At 53.8% G+C, this 20,168-nt stretch overlaps 1 protein-coding gene across 3 annotated transcripts in view; it reads right to left on the reverse strand.

Moving 5' to 3' along the window:
• LOC138521875 (E3 ubiquitin-protein ligase TRIM39-like) overlaps positions 1–20,168 on the reverse strand; it is a 498,159-nt gene that overhangs the window by 142,050 nt on the left and 335,941 nt on the right. Inside the window, exon 1 of one of the 3 annotated variants that reach the window (XR_011283149.1) lies at positions 5,674–6,093. The exons of the other annotated variants lie outside the window; for them this stretch is intronic. The gene's annotated coding sequence lies outside the window, so the exon portion shown is untranslated. Of the gene's footprint in view, positions 1–5,673; positions 6,094–20,168 lie in introns of those variants that run through there. 3 annotated transcript variants of the gene reach the window in all.

A 20,168-nucleotide genomic window follows, 5' to 3' on the forward strand; every position in this document is an offset into this window, starting at 1 on the left:
TTATTGATTGCGAAGCCTGTTGATTGTTTTCTGATGGTTGTTCTTCGTGGGTGGTCATGTTGAGCAGTTCCTCATCGATCGGCGAGTGTGGCAGGATAGGTCCCGCTAATTTGGGTTTGGTCTGGGCTAGATGAACTTGAATGCTTTGTGTGTTGGCAGCTGATATTTTCTTCTTTGGTTGTTGAACAGTTTGGGCGTTCTGGTTTATATTTCGTAGAAATGCTCGAGAGCCCGTTTGTCGTTTTTTGTTATTTTTCTGTTGGGTGGGTTTTGTTTCATTTGTTATTTTTTCTTTTTCGAAAATCTGAAAGTTTTCATTTGGGTTCTTTGTTATGTTACTTGGAGTGATGGTTTTTGTTTTTTTGTTAATAATATTTTGACTCGGTTCTTTTGGTACTTGTTGGGCGAGGTCCGAGGTGGTTTCAGATAGTTGTGTCTGAATTGGACATTGTGACGCTTTTAGAGACGGCGGGGTTTGTAGTCGTTGATCGTTTGGTCTGGTTGCTTGCTGGTGATGGTGTTCTTTGAGCATCTGTACTAGTTCTCCTGTAAGTTTTGTTTTCTCTTGTCGGTCTCCTCTCGCAATCTCGGCTAGTCTTTGTTGCCACCGGTGTGTCTCCTCTGCTTCTATTGTGAGTCTTGATTCCACTGTCGAGACAAAGTGTTCGATGTGTATCTGTTTTGAGTGAATTAGCGCTAGAAGGGTCGCCTGATCTTTTATTGCATCTTTCATATCTTCATGTAATTTCAAGAAGGGGATCATCGACTGGGAAAGTGTTGCGATGAGCATGTTTTGCAAATCTAGCATTGTTGTTGGGATTCTTGGGTGTGGGTCTTCTTCGGCTTGTTCGTGGTTGTCGTTTTTCTGTTGGGGGTCTTTTGATTTTTGATTCTTGATTACTGGATCTGGAGTATAGTAAGATTCATCTGTGTCATAGTTGAATCGGGATGGGGCAGTTTTACGTTCATCCAATTCTGGTTGACGTTCTTTTTTCATCAGCTTGTTTTGGTTGCCCTGGGGGATACATGGTGTTGATGTTAGTTGCATTGGGTTTGCTTCCATTAAGTCTCCAAATACTTCTTTTCCTTTTTCTGCGGTAGTCATGATTGACTCAATTTCGGTGATGTCCAGTGATAATTTTTCCGGTCTGTTTCTTGTTTTTGATGTTGTTGGTTCCACTGGGGTGGTGGATTTGACGGAGTTGTGGGTTTTAAGCCACGCAAGTCGTGCTAATCTTGCTTTTTCTTTTTGCTTCTGTTGTTCTGGTGTTGGGACTGCTGGTTTTGTAATTTGGTCTTGTGTTCGTTGAATTTGTTGGCAGTTTGAGGTAGGCTTGAAGCCGATATGTTGAGCTGTGCGTTTTGGTTCTTGGTTGTTAGCAATTTCCTGAGGATTGCTGACTATTTCGTGCGGTTTCTTCAGTTCCATGGATTGTTGATTTCGGATTTGTTTGTCCGGTGTTAGATCCTGTTTTGTCGGTGTCTGCAACTGTTTGTTTGTAAGTTCCATGGGTTGTTTATTGCTGATTATAAGATTTGTCAGGGTGTCTTGTGTCCTGTTGTTTGGAGGGTCTTGTTTTGTGGACTGGTGGGTTGTGTTCAGAGCAATTGGAGGATCGATCAGTTGCTGTTCAGGTTCGAGTTGAAGAGCCGGTGATGATGATACGGACATGGTGGTTTGTCCAGTTGTTGTGATTGGATTCTGAGCTTGAGTTTTAATGTCCGGACTCTTCATCTCGGTTGAGGTAAGTTGCTGATTTTCAACTGTGCTGTGTGATACCGCTAATAGTCGAGGGGATATCACAATGGGATTAGCAGATTCAAGGTTTCTTTCTTTGAAGTCTTCTGAGTTCTGTTTAGAGTTTGAATTCTGTGTCAGGGACTTTGGAATTTCTTTATACAATGTCACTTTCTTGAAGGATTGCTCCAGTGTTAGCTGCAGTAAATTTTCGTCCGTTGTGTTAGCGCTCGCGGTCTTGGCTGTTTGTCTTGTTTTTGGACGTTGAGTTGGGTGTTGTTTGTTGGTGCGAATTATTGTCATTGTTTCCAGTTTGTAGATTGCAAAGTTTAGGTTTTGGGGGGTTCCTATTTGGTTTCTTAGAATACTGGCCCCCTGGTTGCGGCTTGCCACTGTTGTCTATTTGATGAGGTCAGGATCCAAGGGTCGAACCCTTTCGGTCTCCTGATCAGCGGGGCTGCGCAGGTTTGTCTTCGTTCTGCTTTTCTGTAGAGGGTCAAGTTGCGCTTTCAGGATCCAAGGGTCGAACCCTTTCGGTCTCCTGATCAGTGAGGCTGCGCAGGTTTATCTTCGTTCCGCTTTTCTGTAGAGGATCAAGTTGCGCTTTCAGGATCCAATGGGGGGACCCTTTCGGTTTCCTGATCGGTCAATGGTACGGGGTTGTGCGATCGTTTTGTTCCTGTGGGGCGGTTAGAGCTAAATTTTCGGGATCCAAGGGACGAACCCTTTCGGTCTCCTGATCAGCGAAGATAATCAGATGTTGGAGTCGGAGTCCTGACAGGTCTGGTATAGGGCGTTGAGGGGGCTGCTGTACAGCTGCGGGTGTCGGGAGTCAGCGCGTTGAGTGGCCGGGGCGGGGCTGCGAAGGCACACGCGGCAGAGGACCCTGTTCGGTGTTAGGTGGATGGAGCACGAGTACGCCAGGCACAGGCAGGCTCCGGTGTCAGAGGAGAGTCAGAGGGGAATCGTTCAGAGGGGTCGTTCAGCTCCGGGCCAGCCGATACGGACACACGAGGGGACAGCGCAGCTGTCAGCGGCGAGAGGCAGGTCACTTGCAAGGTTTTGAATGTCTTCGAGTGACTCGGTGGGCGGATTTTTCTGGGAGGGCGCCGCGGAGCCTGCAGAGCCTAAAGACCAAAAGACTCTGCAGCAGACTCCGCGGCCGCTCCGCGGTCTTCTAGGTATTTTAAAGGCACCAGGTGAAAGCAGGTGAAACAAAAAAAGGACAAGAAGCAGGTCCTCACAGGGTTCAGGAGCAAAAGCTGTAGAGTCCTCTCGCAACCGCAACCAAAAGACTCTGCAGCAGACTCCGCGGCCGCTCCGCGGTCTTCTGGGTATTTTAAAGGCACCAGGTGAAAGCAGGTGAAACAAAAAAAGGACAAGAAGCAGGTCCTCACAGGGTTCAGGAGCAAAAGCTGTAGAGTCCTCTCGCAACCGCAACCAAAAGACTCTGCAGCAGACTCCGCGGCCGCTCCGCGGTCTTCTGGGTATTTTAAAGGCACCAGGTGAAAGCAGGTGAAACAAAACAAGGACAAGAAGCAGGTCCTCACAGGGTTCAGGAGCAAAAGCTGTAGAGTCCTCTCGCAACCGCAACCAAAAGACTCTGCAGCAGACTCCGCGGCCGCTCCGCGGTCTTCTGGGTATTTTAAAGGCACCAGGTGAAAGCAGGTGAAACAAAAAAAGGACAAGAAGCAGGTCCTCACAGGGTTCAGGAGCAAAAGCTGTAGAGTCCTCTCGCAACCGCAACCAAAAGACTCTGCAGCAGACTCCGCGGCCGCTCCGCGGTCTTCTGGGTATTTTAAAGGCACCAGGTGAAAGCAGGTGAAACAAAACAAGGACAAGAAGCAGGTCCTCACAGGGTTCAGGAGCAAAAGCTGTAGAGTCCTCTCGCAACCGCAACCAAAAGACTCTGCAGCAGACTCCGCCAGTGGGAGTCTATAAAGAATGCTCGCTCAGACTCCTGGCTGCTCCCATAGGCTAATGTTCAGTCTATAAAAAATGTGCCCTCAGACTCCTTGCTGCTCCCATAGGCTATTGTACAGTCTATACAGAATGCTCCCTCAGACCCCTAGCTGCTCCCATAGGCTAATATACAGTCTATACCAAATGCTCCCTCAGACTTCTAGCTGCTCCGATAGGCGAATGTACATTCTATAGAGAATGCTCCCTCAGTCTTCTAGCTGCTCCCCATAGGCTAATGTACAGTCTATAGAGAATGCTCCCCATAGGCTAATGTACATTCTATAGAGAATGCTCCCTCAGTCTTCTAGCTGCTCCCCATAGGCTAATGTACAGTCTATAGAGAATGCTCCCTCAGTCTTCTAGCAGCTCCCCATAGGCTAATGTACATTCTATAGAGAATGCTCCCTCAGTCTTCTAGCTGCTCCCCATAGGCTAATGTACAGTCTATAGAGAATGCTCTCTGTCTTCTAGCTGCTCCCCATAGGCTAATGTACATTCTATAGAGAATGCTCCCTCAGTCTTCTAGCTGCTCCCACAGACTGGTTTACAATCCATTACTCATCCATCTTGGAAGACACTCTGTTCATAGACATCACCCACAACACATATGTAACCAGATCTGAGATCCTTGACCTGCCACAAACAAAACAAAGTGGGGGCTGCAGTCGAGTAGCACCTGCCTCGCATGTGATGGGGCTGCGCCCCAGGGCTGGGTCCAACCATTACCCATCTGCAGAGAGCTCGCCATTGGGTGAAGTGGGGGCTGCAGTCGAGCAGTGGGGAAAGAGGACTGGAGTCAGAAGAGGGGCTGCAGTCAAAATAAGTGAGATTTTAGGGGTTCATTGGGGAACAACCTCCATTTATGTATTTCCTTAAAAGAAGGGGCTCATTACAAGTCAGGCCACCGCTTCGCCAGTTTATGGGTTTGGAACCCACACCAACAATCTGCTGCTTTGACATGGAGTTAATACTGGCAAGTAAAGCTGCAGCAACTGTCCATGCAGAATTACTGCACGTCCTGTGGGATTCCATAATGGGGAATAGCAGCAGCCGTGCAGTGTATTACTGACCAAGACATACCACACACACCCCCTGTACTCTGTGGCAGCCTCCACACAGTATGAGATGCAAGGTCCCAAGACATGCCACATACACCCCATGTACTCCTGGGCAGACCCCACTCACCATGAGCTTTAGGGTCCCAAGACATGCAACATTCATCATGTGTACTCCTGGGCATTCTCCACCCAGCACCTTAGGTTCTATCCATGGCATGTGTACTCTCTGGGTGCGGGGGCATGGTGGGACATGTGGTTCCTGTCTGGTCACATATGCAATTTGTACATTTGGTCAGCCTTATTCTGTGGCAACCCTTTGGTCGCAAGCTTGTCATATGAACATCGTGTGCTCTTGAGTATCTTACTATAAACGACACAAGGTGTGACCTTTGCGAGCTCAGACCCTTCACATAATATGCCATCATACCCATAACGTTACCCATCTTCCTCTGGGACGCTGGCTCCCACTATACTCCTCGATCTACATACAGCACACATACTGTGTAATCCTGGACGCTAGGGTCTGTAATGGGAAGCATTATGCACGGCCTCCTTTCGCCCCAGAGCTATAGTGCAAACTACACAGACCTACAGCACACATACCTTGTAATCCTGGGCAGCCGCTGGAATGGGGAGGACTGTGTAAGAACCCATCCCCCTCCATGTCTCTATAGCACACATACCTTGTAATCCTGGGCAGCCGCTGGAATGGGAGGACTATGTAAGAACCCACCCCCCTCCATGTCCCTACAGCACACATACCTGGTACTCCTGGGCAGCCTCAGAAATGAAGGGCAATGTGTGAGAATTCACCCATGTCCCAGACCTACAGCACACATACCTTGTACTCCTGGGCAGCCTTTGGAATGGGGAGCACTGTGTTAGAACATGCCCATGTCCACACAGCATACATACCTTGTACTCCTCGGCAGCCTCTGGAATGGGGAGCACTTTGTGAGCTCTGTGACCCCTGGATTCCCGGCAGACCACACTGATGGGTCTCTGTTCATCCTCACAGAACAGTTTCAGTTTCTCTTCGTGTTCTCTGCAAAGATTCTCCTCCTGGGGGGTCGCATTGGGAAGGTGAAGCTGTTTGGCTATTTCCACCATGTTTGCCAGCTGCCAGTTGAGTCAGAGGGTTTTGTTCTGTGAAGTTTTCCTGCACTGAGGGCAGGGGAAGTTTGCCTCCAGACCCTCCCAGCACTGAGTGATGCAGGACAGGCAGAAGGCATGTCCGCACTCCACAGACACCGGCTCTGTGAAATATACCAGGCATATGGAGCAGGTGGCCTCCTCCTTCAGGCTCTGGAGCGGGGCGGCTGTGGCCATGTTCCTGCTCAGTTGCAAAAAACGAAATGTTACTTTCGGTTTCGTTTCTCAGCAGAGCCCACGAAGTGGGCGTGTCAGTCCCTTCTCCTTCCTTATATACCCTGGAGAATCGTGAGGTCTTTACTGGCTGTGGGGCATGCCTATCAAGCTGGGTGGGCGTTTCCTCAGTAGAGCAGGCACTGGTGTGGACTTGGAACAAAAAGAGACCTTGAAAATACTTTAGAAGAGCACCCCCCCCCCTATTACAGCGAGTAGGCAAGAGCAATCCCTGTAAGGGGGAGGATTTCGAGGGATTCTACCTGCAGAAAGCTTTTAAAATGCAGTTTCAACCAATTTTTTCAAGCACATTTTTCCATATTGGGATTTTCCTATAGCGTTTTCTTTTTGTTGGTGTGTTTTCAAGCGCCATGAGTTGTAGAGCTGCTTCGGAGCACTGTCCAGAGTTATGTATTTAACATTCCATAGGACCTAGTTGAAACGCATTTGCCTCATGTTTAGCTTCTTTATTTTGTGTCACTTTATTGTGCAAATGGTGTGTGGTCACAAATTGTGCGTCTGCCACAGTTTTTCCTGATTCCACTTCCGAGGTAATCCAATAAGCGACCCGGGCAGCAATGCTAGAGGCAGGATGTATTCCCATGCAGCTGCGACCCAGGCAGCAATGCTAGAGGCGGGATGCATTCCCATACAGTTGCGACCCAGGCAGCAGTGCTAGAGGCGGGATGCATTTCCATGCAGCTGCGTCTCCGGCAGCGATGCTAGAGGCAGGATGCATTCCCATGCAGCTGCGACCTAGGCAGCGATGCTAGAGGCAGGATGCATTCCCATGCAGCTGCGACCCAGGGAGCGATGCTAGAGGCAGGATGTATTTCCTGCTAGAGGCGGGATGCATTCCCATGCAGCTGCGACCCGGGCAGCGATGCTAGAGGCAGGATGTATTTCCATGCAGCTGCGACCCAGGCAGCAATGCTAGAGGCAGGATGTATTCCCATGCAGCTGAGACCCGGGCAGCAATGCTGGAGGCAGGATGTATTCTTATGCAGCTACGACCCAGGCAGCAATGCAGGAGGCAGGATATATTTCCATGCAGCTGCGACCCAGGCAGCAATGCAGGAGGCAGGATGTATTTCCATGCAGCTGGGACCCAGGCAGCAATGCTAGAGGCAGGATGTATTCCCATGCAGCTGTGACCCAGGCAGCAATGCTAGAGGCGGGATGTATTTCCATGCAGCTGCGACCCAGGCAGCAATGCTAGAGGCAGGATGTATTCCCATGCAGCTGCGACCCAGGCAACAATGCTAGAGGCAGGATGTATTTCCATGCAGCTGGGACCCATGCAGCAGTGCTAGAGGCAGTATGCATTCCAATGCAGCTGCGACCCGGGCAGCAATGCTAGAGGCAGGGTGTATTCCCATGCAGCTGCGACCCGGGCAGTGATACTGGAGGCAGGATGTATTTCCATGCAGCTGCGACCCATGCAGCAATGCTAGAGGCAGGATGTATTCCCATGCAGCAGCGACCCAGGCAGCAATGCTAGAGGCAGGGTGTATTCCTATGCAGCTGCAACCCAGGCAGCGATGCTACCGGCAGGATGTATTTCCATGCAGCTGCGACCCAGGCAGCGATGCTAGAGGCAGGATGTATTCCCATGCAGCTGCGACCCAGGCAGCGATGCTAGAGGCAGGATGCATTTCCATGCAGCTGCGACCCAGGCAGCAATGCTTGAGGTACGATGTATTCCCATGCAGCTGCGACCCAGGCAGAGATGCTGGAAGCAGGATGCATTTCCATGCAGCTGCGACCCAGGCAGCGATCTAGAGGCAGGATGTATTCCCTTGCAGCTGCGACCCAGGCAGCAATGCTAGAGGCAGGATGCATTTCCATGCAGCTGCGACCCAGGCAGCAATGCTTGAGGCACGATGTATTCCCATGCAGCTGCGACTCAGGCAGAGATGCTGGAAGCAGGATGCATTTCCATGCAGCTACGACCCGGGCAGCAATGCTAGAGGCAGGATGTATTCCCATGCAGCTGCAAACCAGGCAGCAATGCTAGAGGCGGGATGTATTTCCCTGCAGCTGTGACCCGGGCAGCAATGCTAGAGGTGGGATGTATTTCCATGCAGCTGCGACCCGGGCAGCAATGCTCGAGGCAGGATGTATTTCCATGCAGTTGCGACCCGGGCAGCAATGCTAGAGGCGGGATGTATTTCCATGCAGTTGCGACCCAGGCAACAATGCTAGAGGCAGGATGTATTTCCCTGCAACTGCAACCCGGGCAGCAGTGCTAGAGGATGGATGTATTTCCCTGCAGCTGTGACCCGGGCAGCAATGCTAGAGGCGGGATGTATTTCCATACAGCTGCGACCCAGGCAGCAATGCCAGAGGCAGGATGTATTTCCATGCAGTTGCGACCCAGGCAGCAATGCCAGAGGCGGGATGTATTTCCATGCAGCTGCGACCCAGGCAGCAATGCTCGAGGCAGGATGTTTTTCCATGCAGCTGTGACCCGGGCAGCGATGCTAGAGGCGTGATGTATTCCCATGCAGCTGCGACCCAGGCAGCGATGCTAGAGGCGGGATGCATTCCCATGCAGCTGCGACCCAGGCAGCGATGCTAGAGGCAGGATGCATTCCCATGCAGCTGCGACCCAGGCAGCGATGCTAGAGGCAGGATGCCTTCCCATGCAGCTGCGACCCAGGGAGCTATGCTAGAGGCAGGATGTATTTCCTGCTAGAGGTGGGATGCATTCCCATGCAGCTGCGACCCGGGCAGCGATGCTGAGGCAGGATGTATTTCCCTGCAGCTGCGACCCGGGCAGAGGTGGGAGAGGCAGGATGTATTTCCATGCAACTGCGACCCAGGCAGCAATGCTAGAGGCAGGATGTATTCCCATGCAGCTGCGACCCGGGCAGCAATGCTAGAGGCAGGATGTATTCTTATGCAGCTACGACCCAGGCAGCAATGCAGGAGGCAGGATATATTTCCATGCAGCTGCGACCCAGGCAGCAATGCTAGAGGCAGGATGTATTTCCATGCAGCTGGGACCCAGGCAGCAATGCTAGAGGCAGGATGTATTCCCATGCAGCTGCGACCCAGGCAGCAATGCTAGAGGCGGGATGTATTTCCATGCAGCTGCGACCCAGGCAGCAATGCTAGAGGCAGGATGTATTCCCATGCAGCTGCGACCCAGGCAACAATGCTAGAGGCAGGATGTATTTCCATGCAGCTGGGACCCAGGCAGCAGTGCTAGAGGCAGTATGCATTCCCATGCAGCTGCGACCCGGGCAGCAATGCTAGAGGCAGGGTGTTTTCCCATGCAGATGCGACCCGGGCAGTGATACTAGAGGCAGGATGTATTTCCATGCAGCTGCGACCCATGCAGCAATGCTAGAGGCAGGATGTATTCCCATGCAGCAGCGACCCGGGCAGCAATGCTAGAGGCAGGGTGTATTCCCATGCAGCTGCAACCCAGGCAGCGATGCTAGCGGCAGGATGTATTTCCATGCAGCTGTGACCCAGGCAGCGATGCTAGAGGCAGGATGTACTCCCATGCAGCTGCGACCCAGGCAGCGATGCTAGAGGCAGGATGCATTTCCATGCAGCTGCGACCCAGGCAGCAATGCTTGAGGCAGGATGTATTTCCATGCAGCTGCGACCCAGGCAGCAATGCTAGAGGCAGGATGTATTTCCCTGCAACTGCAACCCGGGCAGCAGTGCTAGAGGATGGATGTATTTCCCTGCAGCTGTGACCCGGGCAGCAATGCTAGAGGCGGGATATATTTCCATACAGCTGCAACCCAGGCAGCAATGCCAAAGGCAGGATGTATTTCCATGCAGTTGCGACCCATGCAGCAATGCCAGCGGTGGGCTGTATTTCCATGCAGCTGCGACCCAGGCAGCAATGCTCGAGGCAGGATGTTTTTCCATGCAGCTGTGACCCGGGCAGCGATGCTAGAGGCGTGATGTATTCCCATGCAGCTGCGACCCAGGCAGCGATGCTAGAGGCGGGATGCATTCCCATGCAGCTGCGACCCAGGCAGCGATGCTAGAGGCAGGATGCATTCCCATGCAGCTGCGACCCGGGCAGCGATGCTAGAGGCAGGATGTATTTCCCTGCACCTGCGACCCGGGCAGAGCTGCGAGAGGCAGGATGTATTTCCATGCAACTGCGACCCAGGTAGCAATGCTAGAGGCAGGATGTATTCCCATGCAGCTCAGACCCGGGCAGCAATGCTAGAGGCAGGATGTATTCTTATGCAGCTACGACCCAGGCAGCAATGCAGGAGGCAGGATATATTTCCATGCAGCTGCGACCCAGGCAGCAATGCTAGAGGCAGGATGTATTTCCATGCAGCTGGGACCCAGGCAGCAATGCTAGAGGCAGGAAATATTCCCATGCAGCTGCGACCCAGACAGCAATGCTAGAGGCGGGATGTATTTCCATGCAGCTGCGACCCAGGCAGCAATGCTAGAGGCAGGATATATTCCCATGCAGCTGCGACCCAGGCAACAATGCTAGAGGCAGGATGTATTTCCATGCAGCTGGGACCCAGGCAGCAGTGCTAGAGGCAGGGTGTATTCCAATGCAGATGCGACCCGGGCAGTGATACTAGAGGCAGGATGTATTTCCATGCAGCTGCGACCCATGCAGCAATGCTAGAGGCAGGATGTATTCCCATGCAGCAGCGACCCGGGCAGCAATGCTAGAGGCAGGGTGTATTCCCATGCAGGTGCAACCCAGGCATCGATGCTAGCGGCAGGATGTATTTCCATGCAGCTGTGACCCAGGCAGCGATGCTAGAGGCAGGATGTATTCCCATGCAGCTGCGACCCAGGCAGCGATGCTAGAGGCAGGATGCATTTCCATGCAGCTGCGACCCAGGCAGCAATGCTTGAGGCAGGATGTATTCCCATGCAGCTGCGACCCAGGCAGAGATGCTGGAAGCAGGATGCATTTCCATTCAGCTGCGGCCCAGGCAGCAATGCTAGAGGTGTGATGTATTCCCATTCAGCTGCGACGCAGCCAGCAATGCTAGAGGCAGGATGTATTTCCATGCAGCTGCAATCCAGGCAGCAATGCTAGAGGCCGGATGTATTTCCCTGCAGCTGCGACCCGGGCAGCAATGCTAGAGGCAGGATGTATTCCCATGCAGCTGCAATCCAGACAGCAATGCTAGAGGCCGGATGTATTTCCCTGCAGCTGCGACCCGGGCAGCAATGCTAGAGGCGGGATGTATTTCCATGCAGCTGCGAACCGGGCAGCAATGCTTGAGGCAGGATGTATTTCCATGCAGTTGCGACCCGTGCAGCAATGCTAGAGGCGGGATGTATTTCCATGCAGCTGCGACCCAGGCAGCAATGCTAGAGGTAGGATGTATTTCGCTGCAGCTGCGACCCGGGCAGCAGTGCTAGAGGCAGGATGTATTTCCCTGCAGCTGTGACCCGGGCAGCAATGCTAGAGGCGGGATGTATTTCCATACAGCTGCGACCCAGGCAGAAATGCCAAAGGCAGGATGTATTTCCATGCAGTTGCGACCCAGGCAGCAATGCCAGAGGCGGGATGTATTTCCATGCAGCTGCAACCCAGGCAGCAATGCTAGAGGCAGGATGTATTCCCATGCAGCTGCGACCCAGGCAACAATGCTAGAGGCAGGATGTATTTCCATGCAGCTGGGACCCAGGCAGCAGTGCTAGAGGCAGTATGCATTCCCATGCAGCTGCGACCCGGGCAGCAATGCTAGAGGCAGGGTGTATTCCCATGCAGATGTGACCCAGGCAGTGATACTAGAGGCAGGATGTATTTCCATGCAGCTGCGACCCATGCAGCAATGCTAGAGGCAGGAAGTATTCCCATGCAGCAGCGACCCGGGCAGCAATGCTAGAGGCAGGGTGTATTCCCATGCAGCTGCAACCCAGGCATCGATGCTAGCGGCAGGATGTATTTCCATGCAGCTGTGACCCAGGCAGCGATGCTAGAGGCAGGATGTATTCCCATGCAGCTGCGACCCAGGCAGCGATGCTAGAGGCAGGATGCATTTCCATGCAGCTGCGACCCAGGCAGCAATGCTTGAGGCAGGGTGTATTCCCATGCAGCTGCGACCCAGGCAGAGATGCTGGAAGCAGGATGCATTTCCATTCAGCTGCGACCCAGGCAGCAATGCTAGAGGTGTGATGTATTCCCATTCAGCTGCGACGCAGCCAGCAATGCTAGAGGCAGGATGTATTTCCATGCAGCTGCGACCCGGGCAGCAATGCTAGAGGCAGGATGTATTCCCATGCAGCTGCAAACCAGGCAGCAATGCTAGAGGCCGGATGTATTTCCCTGCAGCTGCGACCCGGGCAGCAATGCTAGAGGCGGGATGTATTTCCATGCAGCTGCGAACCGGGCAGCAATGCTTGAGGCAGGATGTATTTCCATGCAGTTGCGACCCGTGCAGCAATGCTAGAGGCGGGATGTATTTCCATGCAGCTGCGACCCAGGCAGCAATGCTAGAGGCAGGATGTATTTCCCTGCAACTGCAACCCGGGCAGCAGTGCTAGAGGATGGATGTATTTCCCTGCAGCTGTGACCCGGGCAGCAATGCTAGAGGCGGGATATATTTCCATACAGCTGCAACCCAGGCAGCAATGCCAAAGGCAGGATGTATTTCCATGCAGTTGCGACCCAGGCAGCAATGCCAGCGGTGGGCTGTATTTCCATGCAGCTGCGACCCAGGCAGCAATGCTCGAGGCAGGATGTTTTTCCATGCAGCTGTGACCCGGGCAGCGATGCTAGAGGCGTGATGTATTCCCATGCAGCTGCGACCCAGGCAGCGATGCTAGAGGCGGGATGCATTCCCATGCAGCTGCGACCCAGGCAGCGATGCTAGAGGCAGGATGCATTCCCATGCAGCTGCGACCCGGGCAGCGATGCTAGAGGCAGGATGTATTTCCCTGCAGCTGCGACCCGGGCAGAGCTGCGAGAGGCAGGATGTATTTCCATGCAACTGCGACCCAGGCAGCAATGCTAGAGGCAGGATGTATTCCCATGCAGCTCAGACCCGGGCAGCAATGCTAGAGGCAGGATGTATTCTTATGCAGCTACGACCCAGGCAGCAATGCAGGAGGCACGATATATTTCCATGCAGCTGCGACCCAGGCAGCAATGCTAGAGGCAGGATGTATTTCCATGCAGCTGGGACCCAGGCAGCAATGCTAGAGGCAGGATGTATTCCCATGCAGCTGCGACCCAGGCAGCAATGCTAGAGGCGGGATGTATTTCCATGCAGCTGCGACCCAGGCAGCAATGCTAGGGGCAGGATATATTCCCATGCAGCTGCGACCCAGGCAACAATGCTAGAGGCAGGATGTATTTCCATGCAGCTGGGACCCAGGCAGCAATGCTAGAGGCAGGATGTATTTCCCTGCAACTGCAACCCGGGCAGCAGTGCTAGAGGATGGATGTATTTCCCTGCAGCTGTGACCCGGGCAGCAATGCTAGAGGCGGGATATATTTCCATACAGCTGCAACCCAGGCAGCAATGCCAAAGGCAGGATGTATTTCCATGCAGTTGCGACCCAGGCAGCAATGCCAGCGGTGGGCTGTATTTCCATGCAGCTGCGACCCAGGCAGCAATGCTCGAGGCAGGATGTTTTTCCATGCAGCTGTGACCCGGGCAGCAATGCTAGAGGCGTGATGTATTCCCATGCAGCTGCGACCCAGGCAGCGATGCTAGAGGCGGGATGCATTCCCATGCAGCTGCGACCCAGGCAGCGATGCTAGAGGCAGGATGCATTCCCATGCAGCTGCGACCCGGGCAGCGATGCTAGAGGTAGGATGTATTTCCCTGCAGCTGTGACCCGGGCAGAGCTGCGAGAGGCAGGATGTATTTCCATGCAACTGCGACCCAGGCAGCAATGCTAGAGGCAGGATGTATTCCCATGCAGCTCAGACCCCGGGCAGCAATGCTAGAGGCAGGATGTATTCTTATGCAGCTACGACCCAGGCAGCAATGCAGGAGGCAGGATATATTTCCATGCAGCTGCGACCCAGGCAGCAATGCTAGAGGCAGGATGTATTTCCATGCAGCTGGGACCCAGGCAGCAATGCTAGAGGCAGGATGTATTCCCATGCAGCTGCGACCCAGGCAGCAATGCTAGAGGCGGGATGTATTTCCATGCAGCTGCGACCCAGGCAGCAATGCTAGAGGCAGGATATATTCCCATGCAGCTGTGACCCAGGCAACAATGCTAGAGGCAGGATGTATTTCCATGCAGCTGGGACCCAGGCAGCAGTGCTAGAGGCAGTATGCATTCCCATGCAGCTGCGACCCGGGCAGCAATGCTAGAGGCAGGGTGTATTCCCATGCAGATGCGACCCATGCAGCAATGCTAGAGGCAGGATGTATTCCCATGCAGCAGCGACCCGGGCAGCAATGCTAGAGGCAGGGTGTATTCCCATGCAGCTGCAACCCAGGCATCGATGCTAGCGGCAGGATGTATTTCCATGCAGCTGTGACCCAGGCAGCGATGCTAGAGGCAGGATGTATTCCCATGCAGCTGCGACCCAGGCAGCGATGCTAGAGGCAGGATGCATTTCCATGCAGCTGCGACCCAGGCAGCAATGCTTGAGGCAGGATGTATTCCCATGCAGCTGCGACCCAGGCAGAGATGCTGGAAGCAGGATGCATTTCCATTCAGCTGCGACCCAGGCAGCAATGCTAGAGGCAGGATGTATTCCCATGCAGCTGCAATCCAGTCAGCAATGCTAGAGGCCGGATGTATTTCCCTGCAGCTGCGAACCGGGCAGCAATGCTTGAGGCAGGATGTATTTCCATGCAGATGCGACCCGTGCAGCAATGCTAGAGGCGGGATGTATTTCCATGCAGCTGCGACCCAGGCAGCAATGCTAGAGGCAGGATGTATTTCGCTGCAGCTGCGACCCGGGCAGCAGTGCTAGAGGCAGGATGTATTTCCCTGCAGCTGTGACCCGGGCAGCAATGCTAGAGGCGGGATGTATTTCCATACAGCTGCGACCCAGGCAGAAATGCCAAAGGCAGGATGTATTTCCATGCAGTTGCGACCCAGGCAGCAATGCAAGAGGCGGGATGTATTTCCATGCAGCTGCAACCCAGGCAGCAATGCTAGAGGCAGGATGTATTCCCATGCAGCTGCGACCCAGGCAACAATGCTACAGGCAGGATGTATTTCCATGCAGCTGGGACCCAGGCAGCAGTGCTAGAGGCAGTATGCATTCCCATGCAGCTGCGACCCGGGCAGCAATGCTAGAGGCAGGGTGTATTCCCATGCAGATGCGACCCGGGCAGTGATACTAGAGGCAGGATGTATTTCCATGTAGCTGCGACCCATGCAGCAATGCTAGAGGCAGGAAGTATTCCCATGCAGCAGCGACCCGGGCAGCAATGCTAGAGGCAGGGTGTATTCCCATGCAGCTGCAACGCAGGCATCGATGCTAGCGGCAGGATGTATTTCCATGCAGCTGTGACCCAGGCAGCGATGCTAGAGGCAGGATGTATTCCCATGCAGCTGCGACCCAGGCAGCGATGCTACAGGCAGGATGCATTTCCATGCAGCTGCGACCCAGGCAGCAATGCTTGAGGCAGGATGTATTCCCATGCAGCTGCGATCCAGGCAGAGATGCTGGAAGCAGGATGCATTTCCATTCAGCTGCGACCCAGGCAGCAATGCTAGAGGTGTGATGTATTCCCATTCAGCTGCGACGCAGCCAGCAATGCTAGAGGCAGGATGTATTTCCATGCAGCTGCGACCCGGGCAGCAATGCTAGAGGCAGGATGTATTCCCATGCAGCTGCAAACCAGGCAGCAATGCTAGAGGCCGGATGTATTTCCCTGCAGCTGCGACCCGGGCAGCAATGCTAGAGGCGGGGATGTATTTCCATGCAGCTGCGAACCGGGCAGCAATGCTTGAGGCAGGATGTATTTCCATGCAGTTGCGACCCGTGCAGCAATGCTAGAGGCGGGGTGTATTTCCATGCAGCTGCGACCCAGGCAGCAATGCTAGAGGCAGGATGTATTTCCCTGCAACTGCAACCCGGGCAGCAGTGCTAGAGGATGGATGTATTTCCCTGCAGCTGTGACCCGGGCAGCAATGCTAGAGGCAGGATATATTTCCATACAGCTGCAACCCAGGCAGCAATGCCAAAGGCAGGATGTATTTCCATGCAGTTGCGACCCAGGCAGCAATGCCAGCGGTGGGCTGTATTTCCATGCAGCTGCGATCCAGGCAGCACTGCTCGAGGCAGGATGTTTTTCCATGCAGCTGTGACCCGGGCAGCGATGCTAGAGGCGTGATGTATTCCCATGCAGCTGCGACCCAGGCAGCGATGCTAGAGGCGGGATGCATTCCCATGCAGCTGCGACCCAGGCAGCGATGCTAGAGGCAGGATGCATTCCCATGCAGCTGCGACCCGGGCAGCGATGCTAGAGGCAGGATGTATTTCCCTGCAGCTGCGACCCGGGCAGAGCTGCGAGAGGCAGGATGTATTTCCATGCAACTGCGACCCAGGCAGCAATGCTAGAGGCAGGATGTATTCCCATGCAGCTCAGACCCGGGCAGCAATGCTAGAGGCAGGATGTATTCTTATGCAGCTACGACCCAGGCAGCAATGCAGGAGGCAGGATATATTTCCATGCAGCTGCGACCCAGGCAGCAATGCTAGAGGCAGGATGTATTTCCATGCAGCTGGGACCCAGGCAGCAATGCTAGAGGCAGGATGTATTCCCATGCAGCTACGACCCAGGCTGCAATGCTAGAGGCGGGATGTATTTCCATGCAGCTGCAACCCAGGCAGCAATGCTAGAGGCAGGATATATTCCCATGCAGCTGCGACCCAGGCAACAATGCTAGAGGTGTGATGTATTCCCATTCAGCTGCGAAGCAGCCAGCAATGCTAGAGGCCGGATGTATTTCCCTGCAGCTGCGACCCGGGCAGCAATGCTAGAGGCGGGATGTATTTCCATGCAGCTGCGAACCGGGCAGCAATGCTTGAGGCAGGATGTATTTCCATGCAGTTGCGACCCGTGCAGCAATGCTAGAGGCGGGATGTATTTCCATGCAGCTGCGACCCAGGCAGCAATGCTAGAGGCAGGATGTATTTCGCTGCAGCTGCGACCCGGGCAGCAGAGCTAGAGGCAGGATGTATTTCCCTGCAGCTGTGACCCGGGCAGCAATGCTAGAGGCGGGATGTATTTCCATACAGCTGCGACCCAGGCAGAAATACCAAAGGCAGGATGTATTTCCATGCAGTTGCGACCCAGGCAGCAATGCCAGAGGCGGGATGTATTTCCATGCAGCTGCAACCCAGGCAGCAATGCTAGAGGCAGGATGTATTCCCATGCAGCTGCGACCCAGGCAACAATGCTAGAGGCAGGATGTATTTCCATGCAGCTGGGACCCAGGCAGCAGTGCTAGAGGCAGTATGCATTCCCATGCAGCTGCGACCCGGGCAGCAATGCTAGAGGCAGGGTGTATTCCCATGCAGATGCGACCCGGGCAGTGATACTAGAGGCAGGATGTATTTCCATGCAGCTGCGACCCATGCAGCAATGCTAGAGGCAGGAAGTATTCCCATGCAGCAGCGACCCGGGCAGCAATGCTAGAGGCAGGGTGTATTCCCATGCAGCTGCAACCCAGGCATCGATGCTAGCGGCAGGATGTATTTCCATGCAGCTGTGACCCAGGCAGCGATGCTAGAGGCAGGATGTATTCCCATGCAGCTGCGACCCAGGCAGCGATGCTAGAGGCAGGATGCATTTCCATGCAGCTGCGACCCAGGCAGCAATGCTTGAGGCAGGATGTATTCCCATGCAGCTGCGACCCAGGCAGAGATGCTGGAAGCAGGATGCATTTCCATTCAGCTGCGACCCAGGCAGCAATGCTAGAGGTGTGATGTATTCCCATTCAGCTGCGACGCAGCCAGCAATGCTAGAGGCAGGATGTATTTCCATGCAGCTGCGACCCGGGCAGCAATGCTAGAGGCAGGATGTATTCCCATGCAGCTGCAAACCAGGCAGCAATGCTAGAGGCCGGATGTATTTCCCTGCAGCTGCGACCCGGGCAGCAATGCTAGAGGCGGGATGTATTTCCATGCAGCTGCGAACCGGGCAGCAATGCTTGAGGCAGGATGTATTTCCATGCAGTTGCGACCCGTGCAGAAATGCTAGAGGCGGGATGTATTTCCATGCAGCTGCGACCCAGGCAGCAATGCTAGAGGCAGGATGTATTTCCCTGCAGCTGCGACCCGGGCAGCAGTGCTAGAGGCAGGATGTATTTCCCTGCAGCTGTGACCCAGGCAGCAAGGCTAGAGGCGGGATGTATTTCCATACAGCTGCGACCCAGGCAGCAATGCCAAAGGCAGGATGTATTTCCATGCAGTTGCGACCCAGGCAGCAATGCCAGAGGCGGGATGTATTTCCATGCAGCTGCGACCCAGGCAGCAATGCTAGAGGCAGGATGTATTTCCATGAAGCTGCAACCCAGGGAGCAATGCTAGAGGCAGGATGTATTCCCATGCAGCTGCGACCCAGGCAGCAATGCCAGAGGCAGGATGTATTCCCATGCAGCTGTGACCCAGGCAACAATGCTAGAGGCAGGATGTATTTCCATGCAGCTGCGACCTGGGCAGCAATGCTAGAGGCAGGATGTATTCCCATGCAGCTGCAAACCAGGCAGCAATGCTAGAGGCCGGATGTATTTCCCTGCAGCTGCGACCCGGGCAGCAATGCTAGAGGCGGGATGTATTTCCATGCAGCTGCGACCCAGGCAGCAATGCTAGAGGCAGGATGTATTTCCCTGCAGCTGCGACCCGGGCAGCAGTGCTAGAGGCAGGATGTATTTCCCTGCAGCTGTGACCCGGGCAGAAATGCTAGAGGCGGGATGTATTTCCATACAGCTGCGACCCAGGCAGCAATGCCAGAGGCAGGATGTATTTCAATGCAGTTGCGACCCAGGCAGCAATGCCAGAAGCGGGATGTATTTCCATGCAGCTGCGACCCAGGCAGCAATGCTAGAGGCAGGATGTATTCCCATGCAGCTGCGACCCCGGCAGCAATGCTAGTGGCAGGATGTATTTCCATGAAGCTGCAACCCAGGGAGTAATGCTAGTGGCAGGATGTATTTCCATGAAGCTGCAACCCAGGGAGTAATGCTAGAGGCAGGATGTATTCCCATGCAGCTGCGACCCAGGCAGCAATGCCAGAGGCAGGATGTATTCCCATGCAGCTGCGACCCAGGCAGCAATGCTAGAGGCAGGATGTATTTCCATGCAGCTGCAACCCAGGAAGCAATGCAAGAGGCAGGATATTCACATGCAGCTGCCACCCAGGCAGCAATGCTAGAGACGGGATGTATTTCCATACAGCTGCGCAGAAATGGAGAAACTGGCAGAGTATCACTGTCCCAAAAATGTGGTCGCCAAGCGCAAAAACATCAGGGTTTTTATGGGGTTTCACACAATGAGGCTTATACAGAAAAATCAGTAAGTTATTACATTAACGATGAACTTCCTAATAGCATCCTTGCCACTTCGGAGGGCTTGGTTTTGCAGCTGCATATGAGACCTGCACTATTTGCTCGGCCTCGCCTCATGATACATACCACCATTGACAGCGGATCTTACCATTACATGCAACAAGACCTCATCCGGGGTCTAGCACCCATGTGATCCCAGTTCTGCATCTCAGGCACCTAAACATGCCTTCTTTGGTGTTGTCTAACACATCACTGGGAGCACCAGCACCCCGGGCAGAGGCTAATGTCCTGCTTGCATTGCCTTGTGGGCTTTCCTGTATGTACTAAATAATCCCACTTCTCGCTGCGCGACCTCCTCAAACATGGCTGTGATTTTGCTCTGCCTGACGCTCATGTACATTCAGGGCCTCTCAGAAATAAAATGTTGTCCATTTCAACAGCGTCCCCACATGTGTGCTTTAATCATAACTTTCCCAAATATTTTATTGCATTTTCTTATGTGATGGGATAAGGAACCTGACCCTGTCAAGAGGGGATGTTGACCCCTCTCTGCCTGGGGTGGGAAGCCTACCAGGGTTTCACCAGGGCCAGTC

This window comes from Ambystoma mexicanum, chromosome 13 (assembly GCF_040938575.1).
Source record: "Ambystoma mexicanum isolate Mex_15411 chromosome 13, UKY_AmexF1_1, whole genome shotgun sequence".
Classification (NCBI taxonomy): Eukaryota; Metazoa; Chordata; class Amphibia; order Caudata; family Ambystomatidae; genus Ambystoma; species Ambystoma mexicanum.